This window comes from Lissotriton vulgaris, chromosome 1_1, assembly GCF_964263255.1.
Source record: "Lissotriton vulgaris chromosome 1_1, aLisVul1.2, whole genome shotgun sequence".
Classification (NCBI taxonomy): domain Eukaryota; kingdom Metazoa; phylum Chordata; class Amphibia; order Caudata; family Salamandridae; genus Lissotriton; species Lissotriton vulgaris.
In genome coordinates, this window is record NC_141685.1 from 464,985,260 (window position 1) to 465,011,806 (window position 26,547).

General features: G+C 42.6%; 1 protein-coding gene across 5 annotated transcripts in view; it reads left to right on the plus strand.

The window, feature by feature from the left end:
• SGIP1 (SH3GL interacting endocytic adaptor 1) overlaps window positions 1–26,547 on the plus strand; it is a 1,273,000-nt gene that overhangs the window by 1,133,176 nt on the left and 113,277 nt on the right. The gene's annotated exons all lie outside the window — the stretch shown is intronic.

Consider the following 26,547-nt stretch of genomic DNA (forward strand, 5'->3'; position numbering starts at 1 on the left):
AAGTAATATTGACATTTTCACATATATTCCTATCTGAAATCACATCTCCCTTTTAAACATAGCCCATTAAAGAAAGAGAATAGCCAGATAAAGCAGCACACCTCACGAAGAGTAACATATGTGGTGTGCTAGTCAGACCCCAGGCTGACCCTGTTATGCTGGTTGGGCACATCTTTAGCAATTGAATGGTAGTTATTTTCCTAATCTTTAGTGTGTGGATCTGTAAACCAACGACTTAGCCCTTTTCTTTTCATATTTAATTTCATTTTGGTTAGAGCTGGATAAGAACATGACATGTCACAATTTTTGATGCTGCTTGTTTAACACATTCATGTGTGAGAAGGTTTGATTTTGTTTTACACTTCCCCTTGCTATCATATTTTAAGTGTTTGTTTTTATTCAGAGTCTATCAGATGATATCCTGGAGGTTAATAAGATCAAGAGTGGATTTTCCTAGTGTAGGAAGTGTAGGATAGTGGAGCATCCTCTGAATCTGCTACTTCTGGATCTCAGACAGGAATGAAGCCAAACAGAGCTCCTTTCTCAATCCTTGGGCCAGAGATTCAGAAAAAGGTGCAAGAAACACTGATTGTGCCACTCAGAGAAATTCACATCACACTTTCTTATTCCAGTACAATACATACCTTCTCTTGCATTATTACAATCCATTTTGGCATGGAAATTTACGTTGACTGAATCCTTGACAAGGCTTTTGTTGTGCCATTCACCTTGAGGACATGTCATCACTGATATCTGATAGACTTCTAGCTGCAGATCCTTACCTTAGAATTATCTCCATGCATCAGACTGGATCTGGAACTTTTTTGTGAACAGTACCCCTGTGCACCAGTAGGTATCGCCTTTCAGCTCCACATGGCATTGTCTGCTGCAGAAATGACATGCGTGGTGCCTATATAGGTACCCTCCCAGCGCACTGTCAATTCTTTTCTTTCCGTGCCAGTATGAATCTAGCGAAAGCTACCCCCACTCAATTTTTGACCCTTTTTGACCTTTTGTAGAAGTCTTTTGAGAGTTTTGAAAGATGTCCTATAGGAAGCTGCCTTCAAGCCCTGCAGTGTGTCACACACACATTTTGGTGACGGACACACATCTTGTTTGCCTCTCGAGTGCGACCATGACTCGAAGGTCTGCTTTGACTGCTGCACCATGCACCCAAACGCCTTAAGGCAGTGATCCCTCAAGCTCCTTTCCAGTAGACGTGCGATGCCGCAACTGTCTTGTTCCTGCACAAAAGGAAAGTCCCGGGATCAGTCGTAGACCCATCGATCTTTGTCACAGTTGAATTGTCAGACCGTTCCGGTAAGTCCTGCAAGAAGTTGAAGGAGTCTTCGACCTCACCCTTCCATCAGTCATTCGACGAGATGCGGGAGCTCATTTATTCAAGGCCCGGTTCTGTGGTTAAGCCTGCACTGGCTCTGCCTCTCCCGGAGTTTCCGCTAACCCCTGCCCAACTCTGCAAATTTTATGAAGCCACGCACCTCATATTTGGGCGGCCCATCCCCGCTGGCATGCCTTAGGGACCTGCATTGTCAGAAGGGGCCCCTACTTGTTCCCAACTAGCGGGTTTGCCCTCTGCCACACCTTGACCCTTTGGACCCATGGATGGAACCGGACCAGCCCCCGGTTGTACCATCTCGACCTTCCCAACTCTCTCATGGACATGCCTTATGATGGCTACTGTCTCTTCGGAGACTAGGCAAACTCAGTGATGAAGTGTTTAAAAGATAGCAGAGCTATGGTCGGGTCCTTGGTGCTTTACTTGGCCCTCGCCAACCCCTTCTTTAGATCACTTTCCAACAATCCTGTGCAACCAGTGGTAGACTTGATACGCCATCACCTGTACCACTGGAGGTCGATAACATCAGAACGCTGGGTTTGCCTGATTGTCCACCTTCTTGCGACAGGCTGATGGATGACTCTCACTCCTTACTCCAATGGGAAGTGATGGCTCTATTGGCCAGGGAAGCCATAGAGAAGGTGCCGACGCCAGAACTAGGTTGTGGTTGTTATTCCTGCTACTTTTTGGTGTCTAAAAAAGGCAGAGACCTGTGTCCTATCCCCGACCAGTGCCCTCTCAATTTCTTCCTCGAGAAGGAGAAATTCAAAATGCTCAAGCTTGCTTATGGTATGTCCGCCTTGCAGTCGGACCTGAAGTTTTAGTGGGTGCATCATCAGGGAAATCTCTCCCACATGGTCTAGATCTTGGTGAAACTGCAAAAGATCTGCAGTGGTGTTAACAGACCTCGATTGGGTCAGCGGCAGACCCCTCTCTGTCTCCAACCAGATCTGACAGTGGTGGCAGATGCTTCACTCCTGGTATCTGGTAGCCATCTGGTAGAGGTGAAGATCAGAGGCCTCTGTTCTCCATGGGAATCTAGACTTTACATCAACTTCTCTATGCGATCTGTCTGGCACTGAAAGCCATTCTACCCTCCATCAAGGGAAGGCTAGTGTAGGTGTTCGCGGACAATACCACCACCATGGGGTACTGCAACAAACTGGGCAAGGGGTTTGTAGACCCTTTGTCAAGAGACCCTGCGCCTCAGGACATGACAAACGTCAAGGCATATCCCTGGTGTTAAAACACCTGGTAGGCTTTCTGAACACCAATGCCCATAAACTCAGCCGAAGATGCCTAGCAGATAATGAATGACCTCTCCAGCCGAGGTGGTGCAATGTCTATTTCAGCAGTAGGGAGAACCTCAGTTAGATCTGTTCACCACCGCCGAGAACCTGCAGAAGTTCTGCTCACTTTAGTTTCCAAGGTGGCTCTCTCGCAGACTTTTTTCATCTTGAGTGGCACTCTTGCCTCCAGGACGCCATTCTGTTCATACCACTGCTGCCTAGATTTCTCAAGAAGATCAGGTGTGACTGGGCTCAAGTCATTCTTTTGGGTCCAGAGTGGTCTCGTCGAGTTTGGTATCCCGAGCTGTTGAGCCTGGCCTTCGGTACTTCAATCAGGCTGCCCCTTGAGGGGTCAGCCTGATTGATGCTTCTGTCGCAGCAGCAGGGAAGGGTTCTCAGCCCAAACCTGTCAATGCTCTGTCTTCATGCGTGGAGATCTAGTGGCGACAGTTGACGGCTTTCGACCTTCCGCCTGAAGTCTACAATGTTATCTAGGCAGCCAGGCATCCCTCCACTAAGACTGTATGCGCCTGTCACTCAGCAAAGTTTGTGGCATGGTGTGCAGAAAAGCAAGCTTGACCCTCTTTCTGCTCACCTTTCTGCTTATTCTTTCTCTTGCCCAGAAAGGCTCTGCTTTGGGCTCTGTAAAGGACTATCTTTCTGCCATCTCAGTCTTCCTGAAGTTGCTAGTTCAGCCATCCCTCCTCAAATCTCTGGTTGTAAATAGGTTTTTGAATGGTCTACCTCACAAGTTTCAACCTTCACCCTTTAAAATGCCTCAATTTTGTACTTACATTTCTGATGTGCTCTCTGACTCCTTACCATCAAGAAGGCCTTCCTAGTGGTGATAATGTCTGCCCGGAGGGTCAGTGAGCTAAAAGCCTGGTCATATAAGCCTCCTCCCCTAACCATTTTTGCAGACTAGCTGGATCTTTGCACCAGAGCTTCCTTTCTGCTGAAAGTTGTCACTCTATTTCATATAGAGCATTCTTTCATCATTCCTACCTTTTATGCTCTGTGGCATCTCTCTATGGAATAGGAACAACTCCATTGACTGGACCCAAAAAGAGGTTTGTGTTCTACTTTGACGGTTGAAAAGATTTCCAGGTGGGCGATCAACTCTTTGTGGGGTATGTCTGAGCAAAGAAGGGGAAGGCTGTGTAGAAGAGGACCATCTCCAGATGGTTCGTGCTCTGTGTTAAAATCTGCTACACACTGGCCCAGAAGCAACCCTCTGAGGGTTTGCGTGCTCATTCCACCAGACATAAGGCTATGACCACTGCATTAGCATGCGGTCTTCTGGTTCTGGCCATCTGCCAGGAAGCAAAGTGGGCTTCTCTGCACACCTTCACCAAACACTACTGCTTGGTTAGTCGAGTCCATCGGGATTGGCACTTTGCCTGTTTGGTCCTGCAGGACTTTCTAGTATGAATTTGTTCTGCAAACCTACCGCCAGGGAGGTATTGCTTGGTATTTTATCCTAAGGGAAGGAATCTGCAGCTAGAAGTTACTATCACATTAACAGGTTACTTTCGGTAACGCCTCATCTGGTAGAGACCCCATCTAGAGCACATTCCTTACTGACCCGCCCATCCTCTCTAATCTGCGAACAGATTTCTATGGTCAAGGCTGACCCCTTTCAGGCTATAGTTTTCCACCCAAGCCGTCCATGTTCTTTGTGGTTCCGTAATCCTGCCATGGATCGTCTCAAAAAATAACTGCTATCTGCGTGCTGGGGGGGCGCCTATACAGGCACTGCGCAAGGTACATCTGACGCAGATGACACCATGCTGATGAAACAATGCCTCCTAACGGCATGCCGTTGTACTGCTCACCAAAAAAATCTGCATCTAGTCTGACACATGGGGATAATTCTAAGGTAAGGAATCTGCGGCTAGATGGATATCTCTACCAGATAAGGCATTAGTCAAGGTAAGTAACTTGTTTGTTAATATATGGTTGTTTGTCCGCTAACAGACATTTAGATCACTGCAAAAGTAAAGCTATTTCACAGGCATCGGCAATTAACCGCTTGTATAAGCAATGCGGGAAAAGACATTTTTCACACACTATTGCAGTGTACAAAATAAAGATTCCGCCGACCTTGAATTACGCATGTGAAACAATTGACGAATGTGAGTGGGCTAAGTTCGAGAAAGTGGAAGGTAAAATTTGGTGTCAAATATGTAACTTGAGTCATGCTGCATTAATCGCGGATCTTAGGCTCGAATTTGGCCTTCTCTCAACGTACATTTTGTCATTGGCGGGGTCTTTAAGATGGTGTAACGCTTTGATAAATGGTCAAGAAAATCTATTAAGGCTAGCATTGCACAAGGACATTTTTGATAAACTATAGTGTAAAAGTGTAATTTTTAGAAATTATTTAAAAGCTTTAAGCATCTTTGGTTTAGATTTAGTAGGGGCAGCAGCTTTAAAAAAAACAGGTTTAAAGCAATTAATTAAAAGAAACATATATGCGATCTCACGAGAAAGAGATCTGAAAATATGCAGAGGGAATGGCAGACTGGACTGTTTAGCGGAGAGCTCACTTATTAAAAATCCTCAGCCGTACATTCTTTGGAACCTGAAACATGCAGTACGCAGAGTGATTCTACTCCTCAGAATGAATTTGTTAACGTTGAGGATAGTAACAGGAGCTTGGGAGGGTATCCCCAAAAATGAAGACTTTGTGATTTATGCAATGGTGGCATCCAAGACTTCAATCATGTTTTGATTGTGTGCCCAGCACTTAGTTCAATACGTCGCAAATTTCGAAGGCATGGTTTTTACATCATAATATTTCAACAGCAGAAATGGCACGCAATTTTCTTCTGCATCTCCCGTCAGAACAGAGTTTCATGTCACATCTGACAGCCTACTGGAAACATCTATAAAGGTATGTTTCAAGCGTTGGACTTTGTGTAGCTTATTGAATTTTATAATGGCAGATTTATTAACAAGAGCGTCAAAATTTCAAAGTTATGACTGGTGTCAGAGTGAAACAGTTGAAAACTTAAATATCTTTCGTGCTACGATGTTCAGAGCCCAACTTAAAATGACTATTTATATTATCAAGGGCAAAGATGTGAACCTTTCAGCAATTTGTCTGAGGCGGCTGCTTTCATTTTGTCTAAAACCTTTGAAGATAATTGAAACAGATAACTGCACTATTTCAAAGTGGTGGATTGTAGCTGTGAAACAAATGAGCGGCGCTTTTAAGGAAAGAAAGCTGTCTTGTCAACTCATTGCCTGCAAGTATGGTGTACAAGCTGCGAGCAGTGTTTAAGAGATAATTGGGTGCCAGCGCGCTCAACTTAACGGAGCTTTTACATTCACTAAACTAAATCTCATCTAAAACTCTGACACTCACCGTCCAGTTTGGGGATGACGGTTGAGTTGTCAGTTGGTCTGCAGCGATCCTTGCCCTTTCCCTGCTTCAATCCGTTTGACGTCTTCTGAGGGTTTCGAGGAGTTAGCGAAGTGAAGCTCTCCTCGTGTTCTACTTCCGTGATGTCAGTCTATGAGTCACCGCCTTTTTTTCAAGCACATTTTTGCCGTGAGCCATCTGGCGAAGACGTGACAGCGTGATGTTTGCTGCGTGCTGTCGTCATAAATCAAACGCTTTCATTTCCACAGCGTTTCCGTCCTAATGCTTTGCCTTTCTGAGTGTCTGCCATCGTATTTCACCATCGTGTCACAGCGACTGGCACGCTATGTTGTTTTTGAAACCCTGCATTCAACTAGTCTCTGGGATGTTTTCGTTTCTATTTCAAAGAGACAAGGTACTGTTTATTTCTTCAGGTCTCACAACTCACAACGTCTAGCACGACAACGGTGACTACTTTTATTATTTTAGTTTCTTATTTTCTAATTTTCGCTATACATATATATATTTATGTACATGTTGGTGTTTTGAGTGATTTACTTATTTACTTTTACTGCATGGAACTGTTATGTGCTGAAATTGATGAATTAATTTATTTATACTGTTTTCTTTAAAGGTCGATTTTAATTGTCAGGTTTTGCTATGCTGAGTTGTGACAATGTTAGATTTTATTTATGGAAATGAACCACATATGTGCTCAATTAATTTGAAGTGTTCATTAAGTGTTGAGATTTATGTGTTCACACTTTACTGCGATGAGTCCTGCAGAGTCTACATTTATTGCTTGAACTTTGAGGAGTTCAATGCTAGTCTGTATTACGATGAGTCGTGCAGAGTCTACATTTATTGCTTGAACTTTGAGGAGTCAATGCTAGTGTGTATTTTGGATTTTTAGTGTGCATATTGTGCGGAGCCACATAGGTGCTCATTGTTTGAGGCGCTCCATCTGTCTAAGTGTATTTTCTGAAGATTAGTTCTCCAGTTTGGATTTTTAGGATGCATATGTTGCGGAGCCACATACGTGCTCATGGTTTGAGGTGCTCCATTTATTTGAGATCAAATTATATGAGGTTGCAGAGTCCTCAGTTCTGTTTATTCATGTTTTATTTTCTTGAACCACGCAAGTGCTCTATTCAGTTAGAGGTGTTCAGTTATAGAGAGTCGCTAGGGAGCCATGTACCCCATGCACTAGGTGTTATGCGCTTTGTTCTTTATGCTTTATTTAAGTGTGTTTCGGGTAGCGTGGTAACTCCTACGTCCTAAATTTGTTATTCTATTGGGACGCCATTTTGTCTAGTTTGATTCCCTTTTTATTGCTTTTCGTGACAGTCTGGCCAACTGGCATGATTGGTGATATTTTGGGTTTTTGTTTGTGAGGGGGGATGGTTCTTATGTGATTTCTCCCTGGTTTTGTGCGAGAAGATATTGTTCCTCTCTTCATCTTTTATGCAACAATTTTTATGTTATGATATATTCCTATTTCATAATATTATTTACAGTCATTCATTTTCTTAGGTTGACTGCTTATTTGAAATCCTGACTTTGTCATCATCAGGACATACTGTATTTAGTTTCCATTTCTTTCTTCTGTGTTCAATGTTTTAAAAGAGGGAGATGTGTTATATCCTGATCATCTCTTTCCCTGCTGCTCAGCCTGTGTGTGTGATGTCATTAGAATGTTCCTGTGTGCATGGTTTGAATGTGTGGTCAGTTTGAATGAGTGGGGCTGAGCAGCTGGATGCTGCTCCCGGTGGGGCCTTCTTGCCTTCCTTATTACCAACTTTAAACATTAAATATCTACTTAAGAATACCAACGACAACTGGATCTACTTACATAATTAAGTACTTTTATCATTGCAACAAGATGTTTTAAGATTTTCTGCTTTTTTAAAGAATTTCTAAATGTTAGAAGTTAATAAGTAGGGTGATCAGTGGATTATGTAGTGCCTTGTATAATTTCCCTTGTTTTAGCACCTTTTGAGCATTTAATTTTTTTTTTAATTTGTTGTAACATACGACAAGTAACAATTATTTATTAGTGTGTTTGACAAATTTTGTTTGCTACTAAATTTTTTTATGTAATTTCCGTTTTATTTAGGCTATATTGATGATAGATAATCATTCTGGTCTCTGTCCAGAATTAGGGCATCTATGCACTAGCCCTTTTTCTTAATACACTTGCACCTTCAGTAGCACTTTACAAAATTATCTGTTGTTAACACTGTTTTCTGTCCCCGACACAAGAAATGTTTTAATTGTAACCGCTATATTGACGCTAGATAATCATTCTGGTCTCTGTCCAGAATTAGGGCATCTATGCACTAGCACTTTATCTTAATACATTTGCACCTTCAGTAGCACTTTACAAAATCAATTGTTGTTAACACTGTTTTCTGTCCCCGACACAAGAAATGTTTTAATTGTAACCGTATATTGATGAACCATACACAATTTCTTAACTATATGCTGCTAAAATGTAAATTTATATCAGATTAGATTGTTTTTAAATTAGGGAGTCAGCCAATAGTGTTACTTTGCAGATAACAATTATAAGAATTCACTCCCCCGGAGTGACGTATTTAATGATTAACAGAGATTAGTCCCTTCAGGGAGAAGGTCATTTTAGGAAAAATGGTTTTTTAGAGTATTTTTTCGTAACTAATGTTAAGGGTTTATTGAAATAATGTATTATGTACTGTACGTAATGTAGGATAATTGCAGGGTGTAATCTTTCGGGCTTTTAATACTGTCTTTTATGAATTAATGTTTTATTGTAATATTATGTGGAATTCTTCGGATTTCCAAATCATAATAAAATTTAATTGAATTGAATAATATATAGTTGTTTGTCAAATTCTACTGTTTGGCCTGTGAAGAAAAGCTGTTATTTCATCCCTCTGCAAAACATTTGGCTAAACTAGCAGTTTCAAATCTCTCAGCCTTGTGAAAAGGGAAGCAGCACTTGAGGGTGCTAGGTAAAAGATATTAGGAAAAGAATTGTACGAAAAGCACAAGAGTACAACAACTGTGCTAGTACAGATAAACAAAGGAGATTAAACATATCCTTTTGTACTGCTAATGGCACGAGAAGGAACAAAATAGATTTCCTATTGCCCTTACCAAGGGCAAGAAATTATGCAGGTCTGTGTGGGTAACTAATATTGAAACATTATGTAGAAGGTATGCAAAATAGGTTGGAAGTGGAAAGACTTGTGCTAACCAATAAAAAACACCAGTTGAGATACCATAGGTTTAAAAAATCAACAGTAAGCTTTAAATTGATGTAAAACTCCATGTTTCCCTCTTGGGGCCAATAAACATTTTAATATAATTGATGTTCATCTTGTGAAAGATGAAGCTGGTTTGTGGGAAGGTCCGATCAGTTATGATAAAGAAGAAAAATTTGCCTGAAATAACTTTGCTTATCTACTTTAACACTAACTCCACTTATCCCTCTCCGCATATTGTTTGGCCTCACTAGCACCTTTCTAGGACCTGTTATGACATATCATGGACTAAGGTCTGGCCACTTGTGCAGACTCAGAGGATAGCCGTCTGATCGCTGTGGGAGTTCTTTAGAAAAGTGTGTTACACATGATTATAAATCGCTTTCAGGCTGGCTCTACTTTTTTTTTTACTCTTATCACCCTTTTACACTGCCCTTATAAATCTGTTCTTTTTCGTATCTCATTTTTTACTGCTTTTCTCTATTTTTCTGTTCTTTTCTATGTTTCTTTTTTAGTGTCCAATCTAGGTTTTTTAGATGGACATATATACATTTATAATTGAAGACTGAATTGACAAGGTTGTCAGAGGGTTGAAACCTGATACCCACCACACGCTATGAATTTTCGTTTCTTATTTAGCACTTCTTTCTGTGCTCACAATGATACTAATGACAGAAGATGATACACTCAATAGAAATTCTATTAACCTTTCTGCATTCAATATAACATTGCTACCACCATTAACAGGATCATAAGCTGTACTGGCAGTTTGCATCTCAGCAGCAAAAGTAGGAAAGACCTTACTACAACCAGAGGAATGATTTAAAAAGCTGTTACTACAATCAGAGGAATGATTTAAAAGAAAAATAGAGGAGGCCTACACCAATAGGTCTTTGAAGGGAAGCCACAACAATAATAAAACAATGACATTCCTGTTTGCCCCCAAGTTATCGCATCGCATCGCAATGCATTGACAGTTGTCTAAGAGAGTGGCAAAAATGAAAATTCTAATTAGGCTTAGCTATCCGGAAGATGGCTACAGTCTGATGTTGGAGTCATTGCCTTGAAACATACCACCCTTAAAGATCAAGGTATTCTAGGTGCATTGCTACAGGAAATTCAAACATTTTACATAGTGAAGTAATCCAACGTCTACCACTTTCCCAAAATAACAAATACGTTTTGTAACAAAGAAGGATCAGAATACAGGATCTTTGATACAAGAACAATAAAAATGTGGGGGGAAAAAGTCCGAAAGCTGCAACTTCAAGTTGACTATATGTTTACCATAGTTCTTCTAGACTGGTATTCCATATGCCCAAAATCACACAAAGTCTCAGAGTCATGGGGCAAAAAGTGCTCTTTCAAGGTACTACCATTTGGCACACAGATGTTCTACTAAAAATGCCTGGCAAGACATTCAGGGTTTTAAGGCAGTAGTGATATTTATGCACGGAGAGGAAATCAAATCAACTGCTTCCTTGATACAAACACTCTACAACTTGGTTTATGTAAACACAAACACAGCAAAAATGTTTCCTTTGGAGGGGAGACACTGTTTCATGCAGAAGAAATATCAGTTTCTTCATTTGAAGCCTCACCCAAAGGCTTAACCGGACTTCGGATCAATGGTATCTAGATATACAGCCTAACATTTCCACATCCCACCACTCAGAAACAGCTGGCTGACCAGATTATGTTAATCTATTTTTACAGCATCTCTGTTATGCAAGTACCCCCACTCATCAATTCTGCCCATCATTTGTTGCAGTTACACTTTTCGCCCTAAGTGGGATGGTTATGCCCAGACCTGGGTCCCTTGCTCACCGTGCCACTGAATTCAAGCTAGCCTGGCTGATGAAGGGTGACATACCCTGAAACCGATCCCAGTATGCCTGTTTCTGGTCCAGGGAGGACCTGGCTTGGCGGTTGGGTCTGGACTATTCCCATGAGGCACAGGGTCAAGAAGATTTGTATATGGCTGGGTCCAAACTGGGGTGGCGTAGTGGGTAAAAGAACAATGGATTTAACCCAGATCTCTTGACTGGGGGAGAATATTTGAATCATTCAGCATTCTGTCCATCATTTGTTGCATTTACACCTCCCCTCAGCAATGGCCTTTATATTTAAAATCGGTAGAGTTTACATGTTACATTATCCCAAGTTTACAATTGCAGTCAATAGGTCCACCACCGTCATATTTCATTACAAATATTCAGCAAGTTAGGCAAAATATTACACCTATGGACCATCTGTTGAGTTAAGTCCTCATACCCAAAATTAATTAAATGAACAGGGCATACACTGTCATGACAGTGTTCAACTTGCTGTCCCAAGCTTGTACTGGTGAATCACCGCTGCTCCGTGGATTGAAGTGAAAGTGGGAGACTAACTTGTTTTTGATAATAAGAAAAAGTCACCAGGATCATAAAGAAAAGTTTGGCCTGGGAGGGGAGCGAGAATTGGGTTGGGATTAAAATGGTGAGATAGGTGACTTCAGGTCAAATCTCTGGCACAGCGCATCCTCTTCAACGGCCATCTTGATAATTTCCTGTTGGTCAATTATATTATAGGGCTATTAGTCCTTACAGAATGTCATACTCTCATCCAGAAGTGTACAGATTGTCCCTAATAATGGCTGGCAAACAACATTTTTGCTCTTCAGCCTGTTATTTAAATGGCAGGAACTGAATACATTAAGATCCACATGGATTTGTTGAACAACAAAGTCTGTTCTGATAGTAGAAATGTCATCAGTTCTACATTATTGACTTGGTTCAGAATCCTATGAACGTGCAGACCACCATTGAGATGGCTAAAAAAAACGCATTGCAAAGAACAAAAAACTGCTCTTCAAGTATATTTCACCTTCAGGAATCTTGCAGTTTTGCACCAAATTCTCTTCTGATGTCGTTAAGTTATAGTGAAGGTAAAATGTATAAAGCCAACATACCATAGCGTTAACCAGGTATTTGTTTCACAACTGTGAAGTAGTGCTTTAATAATACATAAGCAACTATTGCAGTCCCTTTACCAATTAGCATTCTGTCCTCTGATTGTTGCTCATCTGCCACTATATAAAGAATGATCCTGTGAACTTTCATGTATCACAGTGTCTACAAAGTGTTACCATAGACTTTCCCCTCTTCTAAAATCACCAGCTAAACATGTTCATCTATCAGTTAATGATAGATTCTTCCTGTTTGGGTCAGTAAGGCTTCATAGCAAAGGAAGGAACAATGTCATTGTTGTGGTCATGTTGGACTAAGAGCAGAAAGTCCCCTTTGCTTTAACCGTATAGTAGATTGGTCTGTTTTGCTAACCTGGAGTATACTTTGAAGTAATCGTGTGTCGGCTTTACGTTTTATTAAACAACTCTATTGTTTTTTCTGTTATTTAAAAGTTAAACATTACATTTCATCAGTGGGATCGTTGGTGTAAAGCCAGTTGCAATGCATAATTATGTTCCTAAATGTTGTGTCTCAAAAAGACCATTTAGAAAATATATGCATGCTAGCAGTTACATTTGTGCAAGCATATTGGAAGGGCCCATTTTTTGTATGTGTACAAGCACTTTACACCACACAACTAATCTGACAATTCATAAGAGATCCTGAGGTAATTCCCATTTATAACAAATATGCAAACATCTCTAGATCTTCTCCACCTTGTCAAACCTTGTACTGAAACCCTAACTAGCATACACCATTCTTTATGCCAACACGCACCAATCCATAATTGCTCACCAGGTCAATATCTTGACTGTCTATCATCAAACCTGTGTCAGGAAATATTTTGATCTATTGATCTGGAATTAGGGTACACCCCCATCCCTGCCATATATCCATTAAAGTTGTCCTAGGTTACATCTTCTATCCTGGAGAAGTGTCATGTAACCTCATCCCAAAAGGTACAAATAATTAGACATTGCTAAATAGTAGATTTAAAAGTCCCACATGGCCATACAATCAAAGATGTTCTACCAGCTCTGTGGGTGTACCAAATTTCAATCTGTAGTGGTATGATCAATATAATGCAGAATCTTCAGCTGTATCAATATGAACCTGCTTAGCAGTGAATTCTTTCTGCAATTTTGGCTCTAGTGGGAAAAGTTTTGAAACTCTTGCTGCCTGGTCCCACATATAACGAGGGTCTGCCTCGCTTTGTACATATAGAAATCTCTGGGTTGCCTTGAGAGAACTCTGCGCTCAATGGACCCCATTCACAGGGGTAAATTACACCCAAAAATGGTGACTAGCCAAAAGTTGTAAATTTACTTCAAAGTGTAGACTTGCATGTCTCCACTTCCTGAATCGGGTGGAGCCAAATGTACAAGTGTAAAGTTACTACAGACAAAAAGGACCCTAGTGTAAACCCAGCACCCCACATGGCCAACCACTGATACTGCAACACCCTCCAGTAGAAAAAAATGGAGGCAGGGACACAAATAGAATCCCGTAGAAAATGTCAAAATTAATTAATTTGAACTTTTTACAAATATGTATACATTTATTTTGTTTCTAAAGTGTGTATCCATTAAAAAATTAAATTGTACTTTGATAGAATATTTGAATAACATTTTATAATTGAAAAATAATTGTAACTTTAGTTTAAAAGAAATAATTTATATTCTAGCTTTTTGTAATTTGTAATACATAATTAAACACAAACATTTTCCTTTAGGTGGGATTTTCTTTTAAATCTTTATAAATTTAATTACAATATAGTTAACATATTTACATTCATTTAATGTGTAATTAAAAATTACATAAAGTGTAAAGATAAGATTACTAACTTTTCACCTGTGGACAGTGTTCACATGTATTAAATTATAGTGAAAATGTAAACATTTCAATTAGTTTTTTAGACAAAAAAATAGTAAATATGCTTTTATGTTAAATACTAGCAGCCCGCCCCGGCGTTGCCTGGGGCAGAAGGGGGCTGGGGGCAGAATTTAATGCTTCTGTGCACTACCGCCCACCCCGACATTGCCCAGACCGCCTCCCTCCCGCCTCCTGCCTCGCCGCCCCCGCCCCCCCTCCTCCCCCCCCCGACATTGCCCAGACCGCCTCGCGCCTTGTGCCTCCCGCCCGCCTCGCCTTTGCCTTACCTGAGCCGCCTGCTCCGGACTTCACCGCCACTCCTCGCCGCTCGTCACCGCTCCTCCCCGCCTGTCGTCATCACGCACGTATAGGTCGCAGTCAGCGCTACGTTGCGGCCGGCGCAAGTTTTAGGGGACTACTTTGTTTTTAAATTTAAATTTTTAAATTTACGTTTTATTTTAATTTTATGTTGCCTGTGTCCATCTACACACCCTGAGGATTCCAACAATGTATTGGGTGTGTGGATTGGCGCTGTGGTTCCCGAGTTTACCTTGCCAAAAGGTTTCTGTTCTCTCTTTATAATAGTAGTATAGATTAATGAAGTTTATTTTATATATAAATGTAGAATAAAATATATAACAAAATATAAAAACTACAGCACTAGTAACTTTGAAATAAATATTTAACTAATTTAAATATATTGCATTACATTAAATTAAAATGATTTCTTTATAATTTAAGCTTTAAGTGTCCAGTCACATGTCGGGGTGATTTTGAATTAGAAGTCTGCACCTGTTTCCCTAGAACCTCCTCAAACGGAAGAAATATCCTATTGTCCTGAACATAAAGGTCTATTTTTGCAGTCTGCACAATCAATCCACTCAATGGGAAATGTGCTATCCTGTCCAGAATAACTCTTCAATATCCCTTTTTCAGATAAATACATCTAACCAGAAATGTCTCACCTATAGAATTCCCCCAGATGCCCAACTGGATCTATAACTTTTCGTAGCATTTGCCATCATTCATTGATAGATGGCTCTGTGGTGGGCTCACAATGCCCCAAAAAGCAAAGGCATGGCACTAAAATAAGTACCACACCTGCGCTGATGTCAATTCCTTTTTTTTCTAGTGCCCTTAGATTCCCCAAAACGTTTTTCCAGATAGTGTGCTAAAGAAATGTCTCCCCGAAAGACCACAGGCTTTCAACTATGCAGTGATTTTAGGAATCAGCAAGACTGCTCTTGTGCTGACTTTCCCAGTCTGGTCACCGCCGCAAACCCATGCCTCCTCTCCTGTGACAAAGTCCTGGTCTGCTCCATCCGCCTCACACAAGCCTAAACTACAGTTATGGATCCGACCCGAAGCCGGTTTCCAATTTTGAGCCGACTGTGGCTCGTGCCAGGCTTATGCCCCTCTGAGATAACTAAGGCCCAGCCCCATCGGTGGAAGAATCCTAGCTGCGACCTCAATGCTGGTACTGTGTAGTCTGAAAGCCTTGTTCAAACTGGATTCAGACATAGTCCAGGGCATTCAAACAGCCCTGTATGACGAGGGTAACTGCAGGAGAATTGTACTCCCCTCTCATTCCATTGGTGCTGGTGTTTATTTAGATTTACAGGATGACACTTACCCTGTTTCTTCTTCTAAGATAGAATTGGATTCCCCACCAGGGAACCTCTTTTCCAATAGTGGTCCACAGGGCAACAAAAGTGCTGATCCTTGCAGAGCCCTTGCTGCCCTTTAATGAATCTTTAATGGAGACATTGATGGCTAACTAGTCCAGGCTGTGCTCAGGTCCCCTAGTAAGTTGCTGTGTGGCTAGGCATCCTATGCCTGCCCTTGGAGACCCGATCTTTCTGACCCACTACCAGACTCCTGAGAACTTGGTGGTTCAGGCTTTCACCAGCAAAGTTAACCCTAGTGCATTCCCCACTGTTCCGCCTGATAGGCAATAAAAACATTGCCGCATTTGGAAAAAAAGTTTCTTATCCGCCAGAATGGCTTTGAGGTACCTTAACGCTGTCTGCCTGCTGGTGCATCAGGCCTTACTACATTTGCCTGACCGACCTTTGTCTTTGAAGTCAGCAGTTGTGATGCATTTCTTAAGTTTCAGTAAGCTGCCACCACTGTCACTGCAACATCCATACTACACCACCTTCCCTGACAAATTGGTGCTGGTTTATGCACTTCAGTTCTGCTAAATAAGTTCTCACATTTCAGCATGGCCCTGCCTTTTTCACTCTGCTGACCACTCTAGGGAGACTACACCATTTGCACCCAAAACAAGCCCTTACGTTCTACATTGAGCATACTCTGGCTCACAAGGTGGATGACCAGCTTAGTATCAGCTCTGCTGTTGCTAATATAGGAAAGGAGGTTCAGAAACAAACCTTGTCTAGGTGGATCTTCCTGTGCATAAAAACATGCTATGGCTTGGATAATAAAAAGGAGCCATTTTTTAGGCTGTGGGATCACCAAAGCCAATGCCTCCACTACTGTTTTGGATAGGAATGTTCTGGTGTTGGACAGCTGCCAAGCTAGTATATGAGTATCCATGCATATATCTTGATCAAGCATTGCTATCTCAACAAGTCTGCAGGAAGGGCCATTTTGTCTTCTCGGTCCTGTACAACTTCCTGGTGTGAGTACACTTCTCAGAAACCCTGCACCTTTTGAGAGGCACTCCTTTGGTATGTATTGAAAAGGTGAGGAATATGTGCTGTGAACTATCCATTCGAAGAACAGGTTATTTACCTTTGGTAATGCTTCTTCTACTGGATATCTGTAGATTCCTCACTGTTAATCCCTTTTTTATATGGAATGCACTTTTAGGGTTTTCAAAGTTAAATTATGTATACCTGCTCTTGCAGTCTGTAATGGTTGATCCATGTCTGAGATGATAAAATGTTTCCAAGAGGAGCTGACAGCCGCACACATTGGGAAACAGCCATTGCAACCCAGCAGTTAAAACACAAGTGCCACTATCACACATTACCATTACCACACAGAATTTTACAACGCATATGCCTTTACCATGCACGGCTTTACAAAGAATGTCGTTGTAAAGGCATATGCATTTTCGATGTAAGTATTAAATGCTATATATATATATATATATATATATATATAACATTTAATACTTACATCGAAAATGCATATGCCTCTACAACGACGACGTCATATATATATATATATATATGTATATGTGTATGTATATATATATATATATATCTATATATATATATATATATATATATAGATATATATATATATATATAATGTTCGAAAGGGCTGACAGCTTGCATCCACGCCGCAACCACACAAAGAGACTCGCACTCCAGGGTCTGTGTTTTAAGATGTTTTAATGGCGACGCGTTTCGACCAAACGGTCTTCTTCCAATATATATATAAAACACACCCTTCTTCACTTGAAAGAAAGCAGAGGCCACACGGGGAACATCAAGGAAGCTGCTTTATTTCACAAGTTGTGGCGAATGCATTTCGGCATATAAATGCCTTCTTCAGCGCCCAAGCAGTCAGTCTGATCCTTTGCGCCACTGCGCGTCCAAACATTTATGTAGGTAATCCTAAAACAAGCTCCGCCCCCAACAAGGATGTTGACACACCTGATGCAAGTCTGTGATCTTCCGTGGACTGCAGGACCCAGAATGCACGATGAGGCTGCCAGGTAAGGTGTGGGTGGGGGAAATTCTGCCTAATGGTGGCGCTTAATGCAGGACACAGCGCAAAGTCCAAGAGAAATCTTCCTGCTTGACAATCCAGTGAAAAGCACCTCCTCGGGTCCCCAACTACTCCAGCCTTGATGTTTGGGAATCATGTTCAGTGGGGGCAGCCAGGCAATGCTCGCCGCCCAGCATGAGGTGGGATGCCTCAAAACCACCTGCTTCTCTTCCCAACACCCGGGCGAGCCCAGGCTGACCGATCCCTCGGTAAACACAAAACTGCCAACAGCAGGATGCCAGTGAAGTCCGGGCCGCTAAAAGGAGCAGGGGCCTCTGAAACACGCCTCTGGCCGACGTGATAATTGTACAACACACCCTTCTTCACTTGAAAGAAAGCAGAGGCCACACGGGGAACATCAAGGAAGCTGCTTTATTTCACAAGTTGTGGCGAATGCATTTCGGCATGTAAATGCCTTCTTCAGCGCCCAAGCAGTCAAAGTCTGATCCTTTGCGCCACTGCACGTCCAAACATTTATGTAGGTAATCCTAAAACAAGCTCCGCCCCCAACAAGGATGTTGACACACCTGATGCAAGTCCGTGATCTTCTATATATATATATATATATGTGTGTGTGTTCCCACAAAGCCTCCAAGCTTTAAAGCAGCACTCCACAAGAAACTGTTCACCGAACCTTTATTTCAAATTGAGGTGGCTGTACAGGCTGGTAAATTAAGGTCCCCGACGCGTTTCTGTGCACACCTGCACCTTAATCATGGGGTAGGCGCACTGCAAAATCCGGGCTGGACTGTCACGAGTATTTCTTCCTTCTGTTGAATGCTTTTCCCCAGTGAAATGCATGCTGGGCGCGGCAGTCCCAATTCTTCCCCTCTGGTGGGGTCCGATATTTGCAATTGATTTTAGTTTGCCTGTATCAAATTCGTTTTGTTCACAGACCTCCAGTGGGCCCCAGTCTGTATAATCACCTCCAAAATTGCCATGGTTGTGAATGTAGAAAGAGCTAATCAACAATGTGAGTGAAAAAAAGATAAGTGGGAAAGTTGTTTATAACAAACTGAAATTTCTGTGCAAAACAGACCAAGAAAGGGTTTGCCTTATAATCCAACCTCAACTCTGTGTGTTGCTCCTTATAACCCACACTTTTTATTTTTGTGTGCGTTAACTAACCCCTTTGGTTCTAGTTCTGCTTGTTAGCTGTAGTACGTATGGGCACTCAAATATTCTTCTTTATCTCTGATCTCCATTGTGGCAAAGGCTGGCTTGTATCAGTTGTCCTTTCCCTAGGATATTAAAATGGACAAAAAAAGCTGCAGTATTTAAATCGGTTTGTTAATGTCTAGGATAAGAACAAGCGTTTTGATTGTTTAAGATGTTACCTTTGTGGCACTCTGTTATCCTTCTCCTTTCTTTGGCTGCTGAATTCTTTTTAATTTCTTATCTAATTCCAACTGGCTTTAAACCATATGTGCCATTGCTGCGATGATACGCTGCATCTGACATAATGGACAACACAAAAAGGGGCTTTTAATAGTAGTAAAGTATTTATGCCTAAGGGGAGACACTGTTTAGATACAGTATGTAATATTACCTATTGTATACTCAGGAGATAATCCTCCTATTGGTTATCACTTTCAAATCTGTATCACACAAGTGCCTTATCCATAGTCATGGAACTGCTATAAATTCTTTTTAGAACTTAATCTAAAGGGGGGAAAAAGAGAATTTGCATTGTGCAGAAAGTGAATGAAATATAGCTGGTACACACACGCGCTATCTTTGCGGATAACAGTCATTTGCAGCACAAATAATGTGGAAGCACAATCACTTTAAGTCATGTTTCTACTATCAATTTGGTGACTCAATGAGTGCCCCCTCCACTACTGTTTTGGTTATATTGTTCTAGCGGTAAGGTAATCTTCATGAAAAGACTCTATCATTATATATGCAGGAATAGTTGATAGGACAAATTGTTGCAACAATTCCATATGTAATACCAGCTTGCTGATATCTTCGATGTATGTGTTGTAACTATCCCCTTGTATCTGCGATTTTAAATAGAGGCTAGCACTGCTGAGCCAACGTGCATGTTCCATGGCGCTAATAGATATGCTTTACCTGTTGTCTACTATGCACAAAGTATCTGCTTAAGCAGGTCACTTAAAAAAGTAATCCCGTAGCGAGCATGCTGTTATCTTCAATGCATGTGCTATGACTATCCCTGTGTGTCCATGATTTTCAATAGAGGTTAACTCCACTAAACCAACGTGTATTTTCAATGGAGCTAATGGATTTGCTTTGCCTGTTTTCTACTAAGCGCGAAATGTCTGCTTACACGGGTCACTTGATAAAGTAATCCCATAGAGAGGCCAGCAAAAAAGCGGTAGAGATGTGGAAAACCTCCGATGGTTACTGGCCACGTGTATTCAATTCATTGAAATATGCAGATGCCACTTGCATATGTATTAACTAGGCTTAAAAATGGCAAATGGACTACGCCTATAGTCTAGAAGTTCACTCACCTCTGCGGTTTGCTTCTGCCTTTGCCATTTACCTAGCCTGAGTCTCTTTGCTCAGGGCACCATTGCGCGTCTTCCTTATTATGTGTGTATCATTTGCATGACGACATCACTACGGAATCGCAACTTTGAACGTGTTCATGTGCGTTCTCCCGTGGGTAGGCGCCATCTTTGCATGGTTTGTGCTCACCATTATTGAGCTGAGCTGGAATACGATTACTCCTAAGTGGAGAGCAAGGCAGGCATACATGCCCAAATAAATGTAGACAGGCTCATATATGGAAAGATATATTATGAGAACACCATAAACCTAACATTTGCATTGGACTCCTTAGTGTCCCTTATAACTATGTTGGCATGTGTTGCTGTTTGTTGTGAGGTGCTGGTAATCTATGTGACTGTCCTACACTGCCACTTGGTGTATGGGCATATTGGTTTATGCGCACAGCGAGCTCTAATTTCCGAAGTAATAGTTATACACGGTTACTGATGTGACAGTAATTACTTAGTTTCCTGCAAAAGTAAAATAGGATAAGACTCAGAACCTTGTCTTCCGGAAATATGATAGGGATGACTCGAAAACCATGGTACATGAGAGACAATCGTAACTGTCTCTACTGATTACAGAAGGCACAAAGTATAAACAGGCCGAATGTATGTATTTTGGTTTACCCTAAATGCACTGCTAATTATTCATCCATATATAAAGAAGCGGAGATGGAGTTCAGGAACTCGGGCGCCTTGACTCCTGAATCATAATAAAATTGAATACCCTGCACCCTACAGGCCATAATATGGATGAAGAATTAGCAGTGCATTTAGAGTAAATGTTAGATCTGGGGGTCTCTAGTTGGCAATGGTATTCACCTTTGTCCAAATAGGGACCCTTACTTCTAAGTAAAGATAAGGGGATTACACTCCTTAATAAACCCTGCTCACCCCCTTGGTAGCTTGGCACGACCTGACAGGCTTATCTCAGAGGCAGTGTGTTAAGCATTTGTGAATATACACAGTAATACAGTGAAAACACTACAGATGGACACAACATAGGTTTTATAAAAATAAGTATTCTTTATATAGACATAAACACAAGACCACATATGACAAATATCCACAATGCTACACTTAAGATTGCTTTAAAGATGACCAAAGTTACTTAGTTCAAGTTTATGATAGATGCAACAAAGTTCTCAACAAAGTACCTGGATGCGTAACGCATAGTAACCAAAAGACTCGCAAAAGGGGAGATGCGTCGGTTCTGTGATCCGGGGGATATGATGCGTCGTGCCTCAATGCTTGCGCAGAGTAGGGGATGCGTCGTGATCGTTACCGGTGTGGAGGTGATGCGTAGATTCTCGGCCTGCAGGCCCGTTGCGGTGCGCAATATGGCGCCTTGATGCAATGATCTGTTTGCGATGAGAGAAGATGACGCCCTTGATGCGGCGCTGTGACGTTGATGTGAAGACACTCTGGCAGCATTGCGACGACACTGTACTTTGGAGCCGCGACATGCCCTGCGACACACGTATCCGGTGATGCGATGGCGACTCTCACGTAGGCGTCACGCTCCTCTGGTGATGCGACAGCAGGCAGCTTCGATGAACACACGCTTCCAGGGAGATGCGGCGAAGGCTCGTTTCTCCGGCAATGCGTCTATTTCAGCTGCGGTGGCGACACGCTTCCTCTCGATACGTTGCGCTCCCAGCGACACGCAAATGTCTGGAGTTGAGAATTCCCAGCAAGGAAATTCAGAGGGGAGCTGGATGTGAAGTCTTTTGTCCCTGAGACTTCAGCAGGAGACAAGCACAGTTCAAGCCCTTGGAGAATATTCTGTAAATGATGAAAGCCCTTAAAAAAATTCCTTCTCCTTTCCTTGGCAATGAAGCAACCACTTCAGGCCAACCCAGCAAACAGCACACTGGCAGAGGGGCAGTCAAACTCCTGCAGCTTCCTTGGTTCTTCTCCTTAGCAAACGGTTTCTTGTTCCAGAAGTGATCTAAAGTTCTTGGGACTGGGTCCCAATATTTATATCCCAAAATCCTTTGTTCCCTGAAGGCAAAGAGACCTCTGCCTAGTCCAAACCTGTTCCTGAGCACTGTGTTTACATGACTCTCTTCTTCCTTTCACTGTGCAGGGCAGAGACATCAGCCTCCCCACAGGAGGTGGAGCCAGCACAGGGGATGGAAGATACAGCTCTGGAGCACTTTGTTGACATGATTCCTCCTCTCCTACAGGAGGTGGAGCCAGCATTGTAGAGGGAAGGCCCAGCTCTATTCAGGTCCCAGGTGCAACTCCTCCCTCCCATCTAGATGCAGATCTCTCTATTTACCACTGGGTTGCCCCAGCCTGTCTCCTGGAATCCCCCAGCCCTGTCACTCCCAAACCCAGACAAGGAATACACAACATAGCAGAGGCAGGCCTGGACAGTTGGGCAAGAAAATACGTACTTTGTAAAAGTGGTATTTTCAAACACAGAATATTAAAACCAACTTTTCTAAAAGATGTATTTTATCATTCTGAGTTCAGGCATACTAAATTCGAATTTCTACCATGTGCCCTTAGTCAGTTAGGATTATAAGAATGTAATAATCTAACTGCCCATTCTAGCCTATGGAGAACAGGTAGCCTTCAATAGTGAAAAACGAAAATGGCTGTAATTCACTACTAGGACATGCTACACACATCAGAGCATGTCCTACTTTATACTTAATTAATTAATTAATTAATTGTGTGCTTAATTAATTAATTGTGTGCTTATATAGCGCAGGAATCACTCCCGAAGGGGTACCTCCGCGCTTCGACCGCTGCGAAACCCTTCCTGGCTTCCCTGAGAGATGGTCCCTTAATGGGTATCTCCAGGGTGAGACCAGGCATCCCCGGCGGTCTGGTGGGGCCGTTAGTGAAGATGAGGCAAGCTAGTGCCCAGAGTTGCCGAGTGTGATCGCTGATCAGAGTGGGCACCGAGGCGAGAGAATTATCGAGTCCGCTGACCCTGGTCCAGAAACCTGCCGCGTCGGAAATCGAACCCTGGTCCCGGGCCGTCCTCTGCTCTCGGGTCTGCCGCCTCTAATCAGTGAGCCACACTACTTCACCCTGCACCCTGCCCATGGGCCTACCATAGGGGTGTCTAATATGAAGCAAAGGGAAGGTTTAGGGACTGGCAAGTGTATGCACTTGGCCAAGTCGACATGGCAGTGCTAGACTGCACATAGGCCTTGCAATGGCAGGCCTGAGACACACTTTACTAACTGCTTCTGTGGGTGGCACAACCAGTGCTGCAAGCCCACCAGCAGCATTTGATTTACAAGCCTGGCCACACATGGTGCCCTGTACTAGGGGCTGACAGGTAAATCAAATAACCCAATCATGGAATCACCAATTATTACTTGAATTTAACACAGTGAGAACTTGCACTGTGGCACTGAATTGCAGTGGCACAGTGCCCAAAGCATATAACCAGCAAAAACATACCAAAACAGAGGAGGAAATCCGTCAAAATGGAAGGGAGACTCATGTCAATTATGCCAGGTCTAACAGTAAACCAATAAGCATATAGAAACCAGCTGCAGAAGAAATCTCTAGATTTTAATATTTTAACTCTGGAAATTAGATGAGTAGGAATTCCATTTTGGCAGCGTTGAGCTTGAGATGATTGTCGGTGAGCCAAAGATTAGTGTTTTATAGGGTAGAGTTGAGGGATATGATATCCTTTGAGGAAGAGATTTTGAGATACAATTGTGTCATCTGCATACATGTGATAATGAATCTTAGCAGATTTTAAGGAGTCTGCTAGCGGTTCCAAGAATATATTGAAGAGAATGGGTGAGAGGGCGGATCCCTGTGGAACACCCACAGTGACTGCAGAAGGCTTAGAAAGGGATTGAATCATATTGACTCTTCAGGATATGTCGTGGAGGAATGAAGGAAGCCATGGCAATACGACCTCTGATAAGCCCATCCTTTGTTAGAGTAGTCAATAGACTGTTGTATTTAATAATGTCAAAGGCAGAAGATAAGTCAAGTAGTAACAGAAGGCTTGATTAATTTAAATCCAACATTTTTAATATTTCATCTACCATGTGAGTGCTGATTCAGTGCTGTGACCATGACGGAAGCTGATTGGTGTTGGTCAAGAAGTTGGAAATTGTCTATTTGGTTACAGAGTTGGATCTGGTCACAGTTTTCCAGGAGTTTAGCCAGAGATGGATGTTGAAGATACGTCGGTAGTTGTTGTGAATAGGTCAGTAGTTGTTGGAATTTGAGCAATCTGCCTTAGGTTTTTTTAAAGTGGGTGTTACTTGTCCTACTTTTAGACAGTCAGGAATGATGTCTTTGACATAGCGACACATTTACAGTCTTAGGCCATAAATGGAGATTAATGGCTTTGATCTCTTTGAAGATAGTCAAAGGTGGAGGCTCAATGAAGTGAATAGATTGGTTTAAGGATGAAAGGATGTTGTAGATTTCACCATCATTGATTGATGATAAAGTGTGCCAGGAGGCGTTGTTTTTGGGGGCCTGCTGGGTGGCTCACTCATTCACCAGGCTGGTGGGGGTGTGGAAAGATGAATAAGGCAGCCGGGAGTTGTTCCATCGCTGATTGAAGTTCAGTTTCGATATTTGTAGTTTTTTCGAGGAAAAAGGAAGCCAACTCTTTGTAGTTTGGGAGAGTGATGGCTCCAGTGTCAAGCGGGTTTGATACTTTGCAAGATTGTTGCTTGATGATTTTGAATAGTTTTTTGGGTTGATTTCTGGCTTGGTCAAGCTGAGTTCTGAAAAAGTATCGTTTGCGATTCTTATCTTTCTGTTGTATGTGTTCCTCTCTGATCTTAAGCATTTTTGGAATTTCAAAACGGGAGAAGATCTCCAAGCTTTCTGCTGATCTTGGCTTGCTTTTTTTGGAGTCCAAGTTGTCATTGAACCAGGGGTTTGGAGACTTTTTTGTTGGGGGGGGAGGAGGGGCGAACGAGTCAAGGACTTCAAATATGGAAGTACTGTAGAAGTCTGTGAGGTCATGGACATTATCCATGTCGGTCTGTGGGTAGTCCGACCCACTTAGCTGGGCACACTCTGGACGGGGTATTCACCAACGACCCCCGGCTTCAGATTGGCTTTCCCCTCCCCCTGTCTTGGTCAGACCATCTGGCCGTTCCCCTCGATCTCTTACTTCCCCTCTCTACTGTGCCCCAATTGGATCACAACAAGTGGGAATCAAGGAGGAATTTCAGGGGGCTAAACAACGATACACTTACCCCCTTCATGTCCAATATCAAGCCTCTGTTAGGAAGGGGTGCCGACGCTGCGGCCCTTGACCTGTCAAACACTTTGGCAGGTGCCGTTGAATCCCTAGCACCGGTTAAGCAATACTACTCTGCCAGGAAATGGCCCTCTGCCCCCTGGTTCTCAGATTCCCTTAGGGTCCTCAGACGGGGGTGTAGTAAACAAGAAATACTTGGAGGCTACATCTGGACCCCATAGAGAAGGACAAACACAAAAGACTTCTCAAGGGCTATAAAGCTGCGGTTTTAGCAGAAAAGAAGGCGCATTTCGCCAAACTGACTGCTTCACTCAGCTCCCCTAGGGACCTGTTTAAAATAGTTGACACCTTGTCCCTCCTTCAGTCACCTGACCCCATAGTCGCCTCCCAAGAACTGTGATCAGATCTCCACCTTCTTCCATACTAAGATCATGGGCATCTACACAGACTTGGAAGCTCTCAACCTTAGCCCTGGGAGCCCCGTCTCGCTCGTCGCACCCCCTCTGGAAAGTCAGATGCCCGAACCCCGTAGCCTCTTCACTCACTTTCCCCTCCTTACTCCCGAGCATCTTAGTCCGCTCCTAGACAAACTTAAGTCCGGATCCCCGCTTGACCCGTGTCCTTTGAATATCCTCAAAGAATGCAGGGAGGTAATACTACCCCAACTTGCTGAGGTCATGAATCTGGCAATCTCGGAATGCGTCTATCCCCTTTCTTGGAAATTGGCCATTATCAAGCCTGTGAAGTGTGGGGTCCCCCAGGGCTCCTCCCTGAGCCCCACGCTTTTTAACATCTGCGTGGCCCCACTCGCCAGGCTCGTAAGATTCTTTGGGCTGGAAGTTCTTTCCTACGTCGACGACACCCAGATTGTGGTCGCCATATCACAATCGGTGAACATAGCGGCCCTAAATTTTAAAAACTGTATGGAGGCAGTCGCAGGCTGGATGGTTCAGAACTTCCTCAAGTTGAATGGGGAGAAAACGGAGGT